Genomic DNA, 7,500 nt, shown 5'->3' with positions numbered 1-7,500 from the left:
CTACCAAGCTGTGGTGTAGTGGAGGATATTCAGGTGTTCTTAGCATTCCTGCTACAACCTACTACATCCAGTCTGTTATGCTGAAAGAGTTTGGTTAAGGGTTCAAAGTGAGGGTTAAGGTCAAGGTTATGGTCAGGGTAAGGGTTATGGCTAGGGTTAAGGGTGATAGTTAGGGTAAGGGTTATGGTTGGGGTAAGGGTTATGGTTGGGGTAATGTTTATAGTCTGAGATAAGGGTTATGGGGAGGTAAGGGTTATGGTTAGAGAAAGGTTGAAGGACTTGGTATGAATGAGGGTAGAGTTTAAGGATGTTCAGTTTTGGATAAGGCTAAGGGTTAAGTTAAAGGTTAAGTGATAAGTGTTAGGGCTTGGATCGGAGAAGCACCATCGTTGCTGTACAGTAGCAATGGTCCATAGCATACATAGTTTTGATAGTATACCTGTCGATTACAATTTCAGCTGTGTAGCTGAGTTAAATGACAATGTTCTGTATGTATGTTTGTTTTATGTACTGTTATCTTAGAAATAAGGGTAAGGATTAGGTTATAGGGTTATAAGTTATTTGTCATAGAAATAATGCAGGAAAGTTCCCGGCTATAGCATAAACAGTTTAGCTGTCAGCAAAACGGCTGATTTGAACCTAATGCCTGTTGGCACAGAGCTAATCCTATTGTAGCACTGATGTTATCTGTATGGAGTGTGAAACGGAGCACACCTAATGCTAGCAAAATATTGCATTTTCATTGGGCCTAGATAAGGGAACATATAGATTAGCTGGACGCCGTTTTTTCCTCATTCATCTGATAAACGTCTTTGTCAGAGCACACAAAGGCCCAGGTGCGTTGAGCGAGTGCGATATCGGAAGCAAACACGCTCACGTAAGTGTGTGGACACAAGCACACAATTACGCACGTGTACAGAGTTAATTGAAAGGCACACTTGACAACAAGAGAACAGCATAGTCTCTGCCTATCAATTAATAAAATGCCCCTTTGAGTTTTTCATCTAAGAAAAAAGCATATGATAGCACCTTTCCAAAGCAGGTGACAAAGTGCTTTCCTTGACAATGATATGAATGCAATGCTGCAGACTCCGACCCAAGTGCAGGTATCTGAATGAATGAACAGGTAAAAGCCTTTTGACAGTTGAGAACACGGCATGTCACCGAAATTGCGTGTTGCCGGTAGACACACCACGTAGCAAACTGTAATTTCATTCCTGAAAACACTATTTAAGAGTACTGTCTGACGTTACCTTGCAGACTTTAAACTCGCGCCGTGGCTCCGGGTTGCCTGTGTTTAGCTTTCCTTCTCTTTTTTGTGCTGCTTTCTACACTCCATTATGGGCAATTTAGCCCTATCGTCTGGAAGGCTTGGTCCCGGTGTGGGCTTTGTTGTTTATGATCCTTAAGTCCTTAAATATACCATAGTCATTCACACCAACTGACCCTGTGTGTGTGTGTGTGTGTGTGTGTGTGTGTGTGTGTGTGTGTGTGTGTGTGTGTGTGTGTGTGTGTGTGTGTGTGTGTGTGTGTGTGTGTGTGTGTGTGTGTGTGTGTGTGTGTGTGTGTGTGTGTGTGTGTGTGTGTGTGCTTATGGAAGCACCGTCTATATTATGCAAATGTCACTGTCTGAGAGTGACGCGCGTGTGTGTTTGTGTGTGTGTGTGTGTGTGTGTGTGTGTGTGTGTGTGTGTGTGTGTGTTAGTGTAGGTGCGCGTGTGTGTGTGAGTGTGTGCGTGTATGTGTGTGTGTGTGTTTAGGCGACTATGTTACTTTTGTGTGTCTACAAACACGCATAAACGCACGTGTATGTGTCTAATGTGCAGTAGTGACGCATCATCACTTTCTGTAGTCCTGTCATTAAGTTACTCTAAATATGCCTTTAGAGGGTAAATGATGCCACCGGGCTAACACACACACACACACACACACACACACACACACACACACACACACACACACACACACACACACACACACACACACACACACACACACACACAGACACAAACACGCACACATACACACACAGACACAAACACGCACACATACACACACCTACACACACACAGATGGAGAGAAACCGGGAGGAACACACACATTCACAGAGACTCAACACACACACACTCACACACACAAACACACACACACACACACACACACACACACACACACACACACACACACACACACACACACACACACACACACACACACACACACACACATACACACACAAATAAAGCCATCATCCTTTGAGAATTGCTCCCATAGGTAAAACTGTGTTCCATTAGAAACAGCGCCATTTTAGAACTGTAGCCATCCCAAACTTTTTAAAACCATTGTGGGTGAACTTTCTTGTATTAATATGTTCTTTATAAACAAAAGTAAAAGTAACTAATAAAGTAAGTAAATAAAAAATACAAATGGTCATCTCAAAAAATCTCTTTTTCGAGATGATCCCTTTCCTAATGATGCGGTAGGTAGACAGAAGGCTGAAGCTTTGGGAAGATTGAAGGGTTGATTTGTGCGAATGCAAGATGAAACAATAACGCCTGCAGTCATTTTTTCCCACTGGTTCTGTTTCTTATCATGGAGAAAATGCCTGCTGTCTCCCAGGCTCCCTGTGTCTCTCCATGTCATAACGGTCTGATTGTGGTCTAAAATGCTGTGTGTGTGTGTGTGCGTTACATAACGTCACTCGGCTGTTTTCAAATGCGAGGGAGAACAGTTTGCAGCTCATTGGAAGCCAAAGGATTGTCTCCATGGAAACACAACTGCGGCATAATGCAACATTGCGCCAGCCCCTCGTCAAAACACGTTGACTGGTGATGTACGGCTGTTTACTCTCTCCTCTGTGGATCTCAACTCTGGCCCTGAAACACTCTTCACTGCGATGGATGCAGAGCGAGTTTCAGGGCGAGAGTAGGAGTTTGTCTTCCCCTCCTTCTTACACTCATTCAGTAGGCATCCTCCTTTTACCAGTATCTCTACTCCTCTATCCTACCATGCACACACATACCCACAAACACACAAGCACACACACACACACACACACACAAGCACACACACACACACACACACACACACACACACACACACACACACACATAAACGTATGTGCACATGCACACACACACACACTCACAAACACATGTGTGCACACACACATGCATGCGCACACACACACGCGCATGCATGCACAGACTCTCACACACACACACACACACACACACACACACACACACACACACACACACACACACACACACACACACACACACACACACACACACACACACACACACACACACACACACACACAAACAGACACCTCTCTTTAGTTATAATGAACCATCTGTGTTGTCTAGAAGAAATATTATTTCATGTTGAAAAACAGGAAAGGCATGTATGTGTTGAACCGGCCAACAGCATGGTTGCTGGGAATCCGCTTGTGTTTGGGGGGGATGTGGATTTGAGGATTAGCCTGATCACCGCACTGCCCCATGGCTTGACACCTCAAACACACAGGCCTATAGGAGTATGTGGCAATACAGCGACATACCAATGCACATTCTGTTTATCTATGAATGGCCGTAACAGCCGAGTCCGCCATGTATGGGTATGTGCATGCATGTTGTTGCTGGACATTTCCATACAGTGTCACAGTAACTCCAACCTCTGTGTGAAAATGCTTGTGTATGAAGCTCAAGGTGTGCATGGTCACTCACAAACACTCACACACACACACACACACACACACACACACACACACACACACACACACACACACACACACACACACACACACACACACACACACATGCACACACACACACACACACACACACACACACACACACACACACACACACACACACACACACACACACACACACACACACACACACACACACACACATATACCCCTGTCCTTATCAGAGTGAGTGCTTTACTGCTGTTTAAACAGCATAGTAGTGTGTAGTGGGCAGCAATCTTTAAGACTTTGAGACAATACAGATTGACAAAATTGATAAAGCTGAGTGCTCTAATGTGGATGGGTTTTTGTGCATATGTGTTTGTGTGTGTGTGTGTGTGTGTGTGTGTGTGTGTGTGTGTGTGTGTGTGTGTGTGTGTGTGTGTGTGTGTGTGTGTGTGTGTGTGTGTGTGTGTGTGTGTGTGTGTGTGTGTGAGAGAGAGAGAGATAGAGAGAGAGAGAGAGAGAGAGAGAGAGAGAGAGAGAGAGAGAGAGAGAGAGAGAGACAGTGGGTTTGTGGACTTTAGGAGTTCCTGTTGAGTTTCCTGCTTTTAGATGTCATCAGCCATGTTGTGACTATGCTCGGTAAATATTCATTCAATATCCTACTCTGAGTCACTGGGCAAATAGAAAAATTAAGGAGAGTAAAAGCAACACAGAGAGAGAGAGAGAGAGAGAGAGAGAGAGAGAGAGAGAGAGAGAGAGAGAGAGAGAGAGAGAGAGAGAGAGAGAGAGAGAGAGAGAGAGAGAGAGAGAGAGAGAGAGAGAGAGAGAGAGAGAGAGAGAGATAATGCCAGAGATAACGCTCCTCCTAGACTAACTCATCTGATCTGTATCGGGAATGCCGATGTCGAAATATCTGTCTGAAGGAAATACTTATTCAGCCTTCAGCACAGCCTGGCTATCTTTTTGACTTGTATTTGTAATTGATCTTTTACACACAGACCCAAACAGTATTTAGGCATCCAGGTAACCCTGTGAAATCAGTAGGCAGGAGGCATGACTGTTAATCAGTGGTGGCGAAACTTCACACATTCTATACCCAAGTAGCAGTAGTGATTCAACTTCTTTATTTCAATAAATGTGGAAAAGTACAGGCTCTGAAATTTACTCAAAAAATAAAAGTAAAAAGTAGCCATCTGACATTTCACTTGTCTATGGTGTATAGTGTTGTTTAAATGGAGTAAAAGCCGAAAGCATCAGTTATAGTCTCTGTTATTCGACAACACTAAGCTAAGTGAACCTCATGTCAAATCAATAAAAACCGAAGACTGTCAAAGTAAAACCATTCTAACTTCAAATAAAATAAACAATACTTTGAAAATAATGAACATTAACTTGGCTCCAATGTGCAAAGCGTTTTTCAATGCCAGTAACAGAACCCAAACTTAGAACTTATGAACTCATGATCAAAACGAGAACACACCTCTGGTGTAATTAAGCTTAGTATATTCTGAATTTGCCAAGAATCGTTCTGAGAGCTGACAACTTTAAAAATTCTCTCATATAAGCCCATGGATAGGGATGTCTTCCGAACTTTGTATCACTACTTTCATCCATCCCCACTAATTTCGCTAGTCATTATAGCCATTTCATAAACCTTTTCATCTCGATACATCTGTTGTGCGTGATATGCACCCAGTGGTGGTCTTGTCCGGGTTGTAAATGGGCGTAGAACCGCTACTGTATCCATGGATATACCAAGGGAATTTTTTGAAAATGTAATGAGTAGAAAATACAGATAATTGATTTCAAATGTAGGGAGTAAAAATTAAAAAGTTAAAATAACAAATAGTACGGACACCTAAAAACTGTAACAATGTATTTTCAGTTGGCTACTACTCTGCTGATTATAAGATAACACTGATGTTATTCTTACATTTTATTATCGTCAACATCTCAGTGGAATGGCCGAAAGCAACGGTTACAAAACAAGCTTCTACCTCTAGACATAGACATACCACAATACATGTGTGAGACCCCATTTGGGAGACCCATGCTCTGAGTAACACTCAAGGCTGAAGAGCAGTGAAAGAGAACAAGTCACTTTAAGATCCAATGCTCACCCATACCTGAAAACAATCAGAAAGATCCAAATCTTTTCAGGTTTCCTACTTTTCTTTATTGCACCCTTTATCAGCTGTGATTCATTTATCAGGTTAATTCAATGAGTTATTTATTTTTTATCTTGGACCGTGAACAGGTTCAACTGAAGCCTTCATTTAGTTGCCAGTTGTGTGTGTGTGTGTGTGTGTGTGTGTGTGTGTGTGTGTGTGTGTGTGTGTGTGTGTGTGTGTGTGTGTGTGTGTGTGTGTGTGTGTGTGTGTGTGTGTGTGTGTGTGTGTGTGTGTGTGTGTGCGTGTGTGCGTGTGTGTGTGTGTGTGTGGAGGGGGTGTATAAGAGATGATTTTTCCAGAGAAGAGAGAGATCATTACCTGTCTGCCCTGTCATGTTCCGTTTGTTCAGCATGTGTGTTGATACGGACCGCCACACACACATCACAACTTTACGCATCAAATCCCTCCGGTATGAGAGGGGTGCGTGGGGGGGGGGGGGGACAGAGAAAATCATGGGGGAGAGTGAGAGAGAGAGATATGCTATATACAATGTTGAAAATAAAATTGTGTGTTTCAATGTAAGCCGAAATGTGAAGATACTTTCTGTCTTTCTTTCTCTTATTCATTCATCTTCTATATTTTTTTATGATATGGATTAAAGAAGCTTGCAAAGGTATTTAGTAATACAAGTAGACGTGATTCTGTGTATTTGTCTAAATGATCTTGGATGAGCCTTAATTACTACTAAAATTATTCTTATGTTGGGTTACATTAATTTACATCGCAGAATGTACGAAAAAAATTTACTTTTGAATCCTCAAGGCAAATTAACTAAAAAAACAATTGATGAGAAAGTGAGAGAGAGCACCTCAGTCAGATCTTGTTAGTGGAAGCTGGCATCTGTATTTGCAGAACCAACTATTAACAAGTACGAAGTGGCTTTGTTTATTAACGCAAGCTTCTCATTGGTAGAATATATGTCATGCTACAGGAAACAAGGGGTAACGCTGCCCCTTCAATTAACGTTTTTTTGGCCCCTCGCCCCCCAGAGGTTCTGCTAGTACATTGTAATGCTAGATCCGAGATTAGGAAAAAGGGAATTTGTATTAGTTGACGCCATCAACTCCCCTGAACTTAAAAGTAGTATTTATAGTAGTGGTTAATATCAAGTATGTGTAGTATCACAAGAAGAATAAGAAGGTTGTGATTGATTGTATGTCAAATGATATCCGTTATCTGTGTTTGTCGTGAAATGTGGGGCAAAAGACATATCATTCATCCCTCCTTCTCCAAACCTCCATTTCTTCACCTCTCTCTCGCTTTCCTTTTCTTCACTCTCTCCTCCCCCGATTACTCATTAGTGCGGCCTACGTGCTTCGCCGCTGATATTACTTTTGCTCGTTGCTTGTTTTGAACCGTTTTATTGAAGCATATCAGACTTGCTATCTCTCTATCTAACCCATCCCTCTGCCGGACTGAGCAGCCCCACAGCCTTTCCTTGTTCCAGTGCACTCTGGCAGCCGCAGGTCAATATTGACAGAGCGGGGGAGTTTGCGGTGCATATGCTATGCTGTGGCATGCTTGTGCACACGCAGCTGTCCAGGCATGTGCGCACACTCACATACACACACACGCTCACGCACACGCACACACACACATCCACTAACACACACACACGTGCACACA

The sequence above is a fragment of the Gadus morhua genome, chromosome 12, assembly GCF_902167405.1.
Source record: "Gadus morhua chromosome 12, gadMor3.0, whole genome shotgun sequence".
NCBI lineage: Eukaryota > Metazoa > Chordata > Actinopteri > Gadiformes > Gadidae > Gadus > Gadus morhua.
Note: the sequence above shows the minus strand (reverse complement) of the source record.